The following is a 10,666-nucleotide window of genomic DNA, read 5'->3' as shown; positions in this document are numbered from 1 at the left end:
TATACACTTTTTCAGAATAGTCAAGAATAGATAATGAGCTTATTAATTATATAAAGCCATCCTGTACACATTTGTATTATTTTAATTTCTAATAATGAGAGAAAATAGACTTATTTGAGAAACAGAATTTAAGGAACAAAGTACTGAGAGTAGTCCACATAGACAATCTTATTCAGGGTGGTGCCAGCTAAACTTGCTTGGCTCCAGAAAGATGAAAAGTCTTGCCGTTTAACTAAAAATTTATTATAAAATGTCCTCTACAGAGCATTAGGGGAAGTAAAACTTCTTGACTTCCTCTTACCACTGAGCAACAAGGAGTTTGGTTGAGCTTTCAAATTTAAATTTAGTTTGTGAAACCCCATTTTATTTTTTAGATGTGCCATTTGTTATTCTGATTAGAGATTTTTGTGACCTACAGAAGAATAAACTTTTGAGATTTTCATCAGTTAGGAGAAGTTTAAGTCAAGAGAGAATTTTGCAGTGTCATTTCCACTAGAGAAGAGCCCAGGATGGTAGACATTGTGTGCTATTGCTTTTGTAGTGCCCCACTTTTACTTCCTGTATATCTTGGTGAGTGATACATGAGAAATTAAGTCCCACCAGAACTGTGAATTCCCATGGTGGAGAAAGGATAGAATAGAAGGCATCATCTATATAAAGGATACTTGGGAAGGAGGATTGAGAATAAGGAACCAGGGGGCTTTCCAGAATGATTTAGGAGGTCACCAATTATCTTGTACTTTTTGACTTTTTATTTGGCCATCCTTTTAGGAGATATTGTACTATCATCAGAGTTGATTATGAAGATAAGGTGACTATGTAAGGATAAAGGATAAAGTTGATTATCTTAGGGTAAAACACTTCTTTTCTTTTCTTTTTTTCTATCAGGTTACTTTTCAAAAAAACAAACAGCAAAAAAGTCCTTAAAGGCCTTTGACTACTACAGTTGGGGGAAGTTTTACCAAGGCAATTGATTATCTACATTAATTAACTACTAATGGCTTGAAACAAAAGTTACACTTCACTCAACAGCAATTTATTGATCACCTACTAAATACAAGTTTAAGCCAAGCCATTTCTATCCCAACCTACCTATCTCTGTATGTGGTAAGGTTTAAGTAAAGGAGGACAGAAAAGTCTCCCTGAGACCTTTCTTCTGGCTTCTCACTGCAGTGTCAATGTGTCTGTCAATTCCGCAGGACATGAATTTAAAAAGTAATTCTGACAAAGCCCTTCCCATTGACTCTAGATGTTACAGGAGTAGAAATTACCATAATAATATTCAAATGTGTGAAAAAAAGATGACAGTGAAGGTCTTTGGGGGGAGGGGCAAATTCTAAATTTATGAAAACTTTGCTGCACATTGGACACTTCATGAATTTTAGCACCTAAGTATTTTCACATAAATTAAATATGAAACTTATTTCACATGAGGCTACAGCTAAGATAATGAAAATGACAAGCATAGCCTGATAGGAATTCAACAGGTGAATTTCATCTAGTTAAAGATGCCCCATCCCACATACAATCATACTTTTAATTTTCTTGAGACAGGATGAAGTTATATCTAATTTATTTTAGTGATTATTAATATAGAAGTCTGTTAAATTATTTTTATTCTTCACTGGAAATAAAAAGGATCCAGAAACTTCAGAAAGAAGACATAACTCTTATGACAGCATATAACCCTTATGAAAACAAATAGTAGTTACTTAAATATCCGTGTCTGGGAGTTTCCATACATTAGCATTGTCTTCTGTAATTGTTACTTATGAAAATTATGTAAATTAAAAATATTAATGTTATCAAACATATGGTTTGACTTGAAGTTGTTTTGTAAAGAGATGAGTATTCGAGGCTTCTATAAGCTTCTATAAGTACCCATAGCTATGTGTCTCTCAGATCAAACTAAAACAGTAAATAGGGAAATAACTTATATCTGTATAGTATTTCAGCTAATTCTTGACCACTGGATTTGTACAATTCTGACTGCACACACATACACACACACTAAAGAAAATAAAAGATAAACCAATCTCTGAGACCTTTAAATAGTGTTCACCTTACACACCTTTCTTGCCCCTCAGGCACAACCTCATACCCAGGAGGTCTTTTCGGGAAGTAAAGATTTATCTTTTTAGTGAAAAGCAACTTCACTGTCTTCATGCAATCTAGAACCTTAGAGATTTAAGCAGATAAAGAGAAGATCAGAAAAAGAACAATTTTTTAAAAAATGACACTAACACTAGAACCCCCAAAAATCCAACCATATACATTCAATTATATCAAATGAATTTAAATGATGAATATTACTATCAAATTAATGAATTATCAAGGAAAGATTAAATTATTTTTAATCTATTGGGCATCCTATAGCAGATATGTGAACTAGTGTATGTTAGAAATATGGTAAACCAGATATAAGTGAAAAATCATTTTTCCACTCTCTTCCCAACTCTGGTTAAATGGTAATGAAGCAGAAAGTTCTTTAATAGACCAAGACATAATTAATTATTTCTTTATCATATTGACTACCTCCATTGATGTTAAACTGTAATAACATTTATGGATATGTTAGTATTGCTGTAATGAGGTAATTTTAATATTTCTATATCCAAGTGAAAAGTATGTTTTGAAAAAAGAATTAAGCATATTTACACCTAAGCATAGAGTTAAAGGTATTTCATAAATTCATTTTACAGTAATCTCATGGTTCAAACTGAAGTAGAATATATTATTGGTTTTATGTAGTTGATAAAAAGACAACTATAAGTTCCATAATCATCTTCAACCTTACATTGGTACCTCTTCCTGTTTCCTATTGCCAGATGTATCTGTGCCTCCTCATTCGAAATTAGGAACACGATGAACTATGGCAGCTAGCTTTAAATGTTTTAGCAGCAGCTATGCAAACTAGCTTACAGCATTTAGGCAGTAATTATCACCTCCAGTTCTGCTCTACTCTCTACCTTCACCATTGCAAATTGAGGACACCCTAAATGAATTTGTAGAGTGTCTCTTTAATTCATCTTTGCAGACAGAGTAAAAAAAAAAAGGGGGGGATTGTAATCTGTAAGCACATGGCAGACTACTTATGAATAGGATCAGTCCACTTATAAAAAAAAATTGAGGGAGCTTGTTGCCATCCCATGGCAAACACAGCAAGAGGACCCAGGTAGATATGAAGGTCTATGAGGAATGGCCCTAGCCAGATGCTGGATTTCCCAGCATAGCCTCTAAAATGGTGATGATGTTTTTAATATAGTTTACCTGTTTTGTGGTATTTTTTTTCCTCATTGAGTTTATTGGTACATTTTAGGTATACAGTACAGTTACATTCATCATTGGGAAATTGTATCTTTATATAACAGATCTTGGTTCTCATTTCCCCCATACCTTGCCCTCCCTTCACCCCTTCCTCCCTTTCCTATTTACAAAAACTTTTTTTCCATTTTTTTCATTTTCTCATATTTTGTTATTTACCCTTATTTCCTTTCCCCTACCCTTCCCACTTCTCCTACACCTTTAGCCCTTTTCTTCCTATTTTTTATAGTAACCAAAACAGACTAAAGCAAAAAAAAAAATCTCCTAAATCTATTTGGTTATAATTTCTATGCTAGATAATGAGATTACTCCTCCAATCTTGATTGTTGTTGATATTATTCTAGCTCCTGAATTTTTACAGTATCCACACTATAACTGTGTATTCTCCAGTTTGGTAAAATATCCAGAAGTCATTAATAATAAAAAATGGAATGGTCCTTTTAATGCCTCATGAATAGGTTCATTTTTACTCATACTTAGAGTGGAATCCAAGGCTTCAGATTCAGTATGGCTGGAGTGTAAGATTTTAACCTTACTGAGTGTGAAAGGATTTTTCTCTTCATAAGTCACTATCTTGATCCAGAAGTATTATCATGATGACAAGACAGATTGGAAAAATTTGATCAACCCCAGGGGAAAATGGTCTATAAATTTGTCTGGATGAACTGACTTTTCCTCATTTCTTTTGTCCATTGTTACCTAATTGTATTTTCCTTTCTCTTATTCGATTGAGTTGTTAAATTTGGCTAAATTGTACCAATTTAGCTCAGCTTATCTGTTGACTATCTAAATCAATGCTTTTCAAAGAAAACTGCATCTTGCCCATGGTTGTCTGCAAAAGTTTCAGTCTTCTAAAAGTTTGATGATTTTATGAACTCTTACCAGAAACAAAATGGAAGTACCATGAAACAGAATGTGGGTCAACATTAACTCTATTTAGAAAAGTTTCACTATATTCCATGTAGACTTATAATTGTTATTTAATATGAGCTATTGCCCTTTTTAATTTTTGTAATCCTCACAAATCCTTCACAAATTTTTTACTATTCTTCTTTGCATATGAGTTTATGACTTCCACAGTGCTTGAATGAAAAGTATCATGGGGTCACCACTCCATCATTATACAGAACTGAATTGTACGTAAGACCTGGAAGCCAGCAATTGTGACAATTTTCAATTTCTACTTCAATACACACACACTACATTTGTTAACAGAAAGATTTGATAGTCCATATTCTAAGAACAACATCTCAAATGTAGACATAATCCTCAATTTCAAGTGATTTCTACTTTAACTCCTACCAAAGTAATTACATTCAGGGTGAGGTCTCCTACTTCATTCTACAATTTTGGTTCTGCCTATACATCCTTCAAATTGTTCTACTTATGTCTTTTTCTACCCATTGCAAGATGAAATATATTGAATTCTTTTTTTATTTTTTTCATCTTTAATTGAGTTTATTGGTATATTTTAGGGATACAGTACAGTTACATTCATTGTTGGGATAGTGTACCTCCACATGACAAGTCTTGGTTCTCATTTTTTCCCTTTACCCCTGCCCTCCCTTCACCCCCTCCTCCCCTCCCCATCTACAAAAACACTATATCCATCTTTTCATTATCACACAAAATATATTGAATTCTGAACTTTAATGAGCCCAAATAGTTCATATATATATGGTGATATCTTTCTGGAATAAATTCTATTTCATTTTCTGTGGCATCAAGTTTATAATTACAATGTCACAAAATACATACAATTTTAAAGAGTATTTCCATTAATAATGACCACATAAAACTTCATAAAGTTTTTTTTAAAAATTAGTAATAGTGTACATGTCTAAATTTACCATAAGATTCTACTTACATCTTGGCTACTCTAACTGCACAGGCAATTCCCCAAATCTGCTTAATTTGTCGGATTTAGGTAGATCACTAAATTCCAAAAAATCAAAGGACATATATTTAAAATTCTTAAGTTCTTTCAGGTCTTGTACACATATTTTTCATGTTATAACCATTTAAAATAATTTATTTTCAATAAAAGACATATTTTTATCCAAAAATTCTAAATAATTTTGCAATGTGATTATATTAATAAACTTGAGATTTTAAGATTTTGGAGTTTTAGTATATTCATTTATTATATGCAAGGTAAATTAGTAACAGTAGGTCATCTGTGCAGAACATTCTCATTTGCTATATATACAGATTACTTTTATCCTTAAAGTAATCAAATTTCATGATATAAATACTATTCTGATCTTATAGTTGAGGAAATTATGGGATACAATATGTGGATAATCTCACCAAGAGTGCCATGTAGACTACGAAGTCCAGAAACCAGATCGCCCCATCCTAAACTGTTTTCTCAACAATGACTCTTAATTCTATGGGGTTAGAAAACTAAACAACAATCTGCCTTATACACTTTTATTTTAAAAAACTTTATTGATCCTTAATTGTAAACTTTTACCTTCCCCATAAGGTATGTTTTTATGGCAATATATTTTTAGCATTATTCAAGGCCTCATGTAAATAAAATTTTATTTTTAAAGTCATATTAGCATTTTCTGAATGTTCTAAAATTGAATTTTCAAAAATCTAAAAGACATTTATTATTAAATAATTGTAATTTAGTCATCTTTCTTTCATACAAATGTGTCATTTTCATAGTTCACAAGGATGAATTTACATGTTTGTGTTTAATTTATTTCTTTTTTATTGTTTGCTCATTCACTTTTTTCTTTACCCTTGTTCCCTTCCCTACAATTCTGATTTGATTTGAAATAGCAACAATTTAAGGAAAACTGTTAAGCAAGTAAAAGTCAATCCTAAGAGAATTTACTCTTTCTTTAAATTCGTAATAGGGATGGGAAATGACGCATGCTTTAATATAAAAGCAAATGATTATTTTAATTACTGTATTCAGCAATTTCTTGTTCAAAAGATATATCCTATATTTTATTTATCATAGCAATGACATTTTTCTTCAAGCATTCATTTTCCTAATCTGCTATATAGTCAATAATGGGAGTTTTTGCAAGAAAGTACTCTCTTTAGAAATTATGTATTAAAACCACATCTCCAATATATAAAAGGAAAAAATACATTTTAGATGCACATCTGGACAAATCATTATTCCAAAATAAGATTTACCTATATGCATGCTAAACTTTAATTTCAAAAAAGCTGTGTATTGAAAAAGTGAAGGTGACAAAGTTCAAGTTCAGTTTCTGTACTCTAAATATTATAAATTTCTTCTCTCTCTCCCTGTTATTGAACTTGTTTAATTATTGCACAGATGCTTCTTATCTGCATTATGACATACTTCTTCTGAGCATAATTTTCCCATTAGAAGCAAAAATCACAGATTGTTTGTAAACAAATTCTTCAAAGTATTTACTCTACATTACACTATACATCATTAATTTCACTGTTATCTTTAAAATAAAATGGACATTTGAAAACTTCAAGTTTATGACTCTTTCACATCAGTTCTTCTAAATATCAATATTTGACTATGATGAGGAGTGCTTCACCCTACACATGGCCAATTATCATCAAGGCCAAAGCTCCAAATGGATTTGTTGCATGTTTGATATTTTACTGTACAACACAAACTTACTCCATGCTTTTTCACAGATAATGCATCTCAGACATATCTATATATTTAGAAAATGAAGACTGAATGTCTTATCGGAGAATGGAATCAGACTGGCCAATGCTTTTCTTCTACTGGGCACAGTTGAATATAATTTTCTGAGAATATTCACTGACTTCTGGGCTTAGTTGAGGTTCTCGTGAAGAAGCAAATTCTACTCTGTGGACCTCCCCTGAAAATGAACAAATGTTTCTCCACCTATGCTTTACTCAGTAGAGCTTCTCTTTTCAGAGCTTTACTAATACCAAAATATCTTTGCTCTTTTTGTTAATTAAGTTCCAAAACTTAGTGGGGTCTTTGAGATAGTTCCCATGTGATTATTTCCAGATTGCTTGAATGATACATATATGATAATATTTCTCTATTTCTTGTGAAAACTAATGTTAAAATAATATACAAAAATATGCAAAAAGTGATCTGGCCAATATTTACTTGAATAAAAGTTAGTAGAAACATTGTACAATTTTATTTTGAGATCTTTATTCAACCATAGCATGCCAGCTATGGGAGAAATGATAACTAAATTAATCATAAACATAATGTTAATATCTAGCACATCACCAGGCCAGATAATAGTAGACATCAAATATAGAGGATATGAATGAATGATGAATGCAATGCTGGTGAAGCAATTATTCATTCCCAATTATGGGGTTATGTTAACATCAAAAATGATCTGAATTATTTATGTTGAAACACAACTTGGACGTGAAAGGTGGTGAAAAGCAGACATCGTCAGTTCTTCCCTATTTTCTATTGCTCTACACTGAAAATAATGCAACTAGTGGAATTTCTTTCCACATGATTTTTTTTTTTAATGTGTGCTCCTTTGGTCCACCTGTGTTGTCTTGTGTCCAACTAAAGAAATATATTTTCAGATCAATCAAACCTGTCTTTAGATATTTGAAAACACAAAGGTGGTGCAGACAATGATAATACATTCAGTATCTGACATAAGAAATTCTATATTTTATAGTCAACAGTGGGATGACGGTGAGCCCTTTGATTTATTACTTTTACTCCATCATAATATGATCATACCACACAAGCTTACCATTTCCAACCTTACCTGAAATTGTCACAGTTATACTGGAGGGAAAAAAGAAAGTTTCCTTACCTTAGTTTCTAATGGAAAGCTAGGTAGGGAAAATGTAACATTAGACATGAAAGAACCTGTTCTCCTGCAGCTATTAACATCCTGTCTCTTTAATTATTACTCTAGATGTTCATATCTATCCAGCACAAAGTAGAAGAAAAAACATTTGCATTACAAATAATGTGATATAACTTTCAAATCTGCATGTAATGCAACAATGTCCACTGTGAAGAACTGAAGGAACTTTTATGGTCACACTGGCCTGAAGGAAGATCCTATCCATATAGCAGAGAGATGATGAAGAGAGGTTACATATCTGTGATTCTAAAAATTTTTCTATTTTATTTTCTTCCCTTTATCTTTACTCAGTAAAGGAGATGAACCTTTTTATGAAAAATATCTCCAGGTATATCTTTTTCTGATACAAAAAATTAAATATATTTATTGTAAGTCTTTTTTATCAGTAACCTAAGATAACTGACTACTTGAATTATCCATTCAATGGCTAATTTTTAATTCTTGTCCCTTTTTTCTTCTATTAAAAATTCTTTAACAGCACTTCAGTAGAGTTTAATGCAGTGGTTAAAATGCAAAGGCATGGTTAAACAGTGAGCTGTTCTAAAAAGCTGTGCTTTCTGACTATTTTTCCCTGTGACTGGTTTCTTTCAGCTTTTACAATTGGCTGATGGCAATTCTGTACCAAAGTGTTTTGGCAAGTATTCATTGACTTTTGAAAGCCTGTGGGAATTCAAATTGAAAAAGGGCATTTTACAATCAATAAAAATGGCTTCATTGTACTATTTTGTAGGAGTAGGGTATAGCATGACAATGGTGTTTTTCCCTTATTAGTTATCTGCATTTCTTCATTTCCTAGGTTTTACTCAATTTACAGGTCATGCTTGGACAATGCATCCTTTTAAATCAATAAGAGTTGATAAAGCTCAAATAAAAACATGCTAAATCAGGTCCATTAACACCATACTAATTATGCAGTGAACACACAGGACTGTTTATGGTGGACCTTTCTAAGAACCAACCATACAACCATAATATTAAAAACTTAGAGTCTAGGGACTGGGGATTTAGCTCAGTTGTGCCATCGCCTGCCTTGCAAGTGCAAGGACCCGATTTTTGATCCCCTGTACAAAGGGGGTGGGGACTTAGGGTCTACTTCAGGAGTAAGCAAGTCTCCATAAAAATTTTATTTTTCTAGAAAGTCAAATGCTTTTTCATTGCATAACACTGAAAGGCATCGTTACTCCTATGTAGTCCTCCCTAAACATCATTACATATCTAGATGACCAATAACTCTTAATTGTGACAGTCAAATCAGTAAGAACATTGACTCTGCAGAAAGATAAGAATGCAAGTACTTTATTTAGACTAAATGCCAGGAAACCATGCATAGGGTAAAGTGTGGAGAGACTTGAGCTCCTGAGAAGAGCTTGAGATTCATTATTGAAATTATCTAAATGTGAAAAGAGAAGCTCAGGTCTCCCTAGACCTTAGTTCTTATTACCTGCAATGCCTTCTTCATTTTAAAGTAGTTATGTATATTCTTGCTTATTTATTTCAGTTTGTGATCCTGTGTGTGTGTTTGTGTGTTTGCCTGAATGTAGTTTTCCTAGCAGCAGTGTGTTTGGTGTACGTGTGCCTATGTGTGAGAGCGCATATGTATAAGGATGAATTAATTACATATTTAAAACATCTGCATTAGCGGCGCCTGCAGTCCTCCCCGGCGGTTCCAGTCAGTCGGGATGTTTTGCTCCGTCCCTTGGTGTTAGGACCACTCGGAAGACCTGCCTGTCGGACGCCCGATTGTTGTTCCCGGTGATCGGAGCTCCGGGAGCCTGTACCATCTCCATCTGAAGGGGAGGAGAGAAGGGAAAGAGAGAGCATCCGAGAGAGGGGATTCTCCTTTCCGAGTTTGAGTCTGGGGTAGCCAGGTGTGGATAGCAGCCTTCTAAGATTACATCGCAAACCCCCAACTTCAGCACCGGGGACAGCACCACCGCCCGCCTAGGGAGAGTAGCGCGCTGGGTCCTAGGCCCCCGCCCCAGCTGATGGACCAGGGCCCGTAGGTCTCTTCTTTTTGTTTCCAAACGAGGAAAGGGCAGGGTAGAAAGGTTCTGGAAGCTCGAGGGGTACGGTAAGAAGGAGGAGGAGGAAGAGGAGGAGGAAGAGGAGGAGAAGAGGAGGAGGAGGAGCCGGGAAGCGAACAGAGAAGGGAAGAGAAGGGAGGGCTTCCCTCTGCCTCCCTGGCCAGGCTTTGTGGGCTCGGTGGCGGCCGCGGCGGCGTCCCCAGCTCCAGTGGCGAAGACTAGATGCTTCCTCGCTCGGCGCGGCGCTGAGGCCGAGCGTGCGCCCAGCTGCTCGGCGCGCTCGCACATACACAATCCCTACATGTGAGCTGGCAGGTGATTGGAACCCCTCTGAGTCACGCTACCCAGTAGCTAAGGGAGCGCTCGCCCGCAGTGGTCACGGCAGCAGCACCGAGGTCCCTGTCGCGCTCCCTTTCTCTTCTGCAGCCTCCGCTCTTCTGATTCTTCCCCTACGTCCTTTGGCGATTTTTTTTTTTTTTT

Source organism: Fukomys damarensis, unplaced genomic scaffold, assembly GCF_012274545.1.
Source record: "Fukomys damarensis isolate Sample0158 unplaced genomic scaffold, DMR_v1.0_HiC HiC_scaffold_16, whole genome shotgun sequence".
NCBI classification, from domain to species: Eukaryota; Metazoa; Chordata; class Mammalia; order Rodentia; family Bathyergidae; genus Fukomys; species Fukomys damarensis.
The sequence above is the reverse complement of the archived record's forward strand: the minus strand, read 5'-3'. Positions refer to the sequence as shown.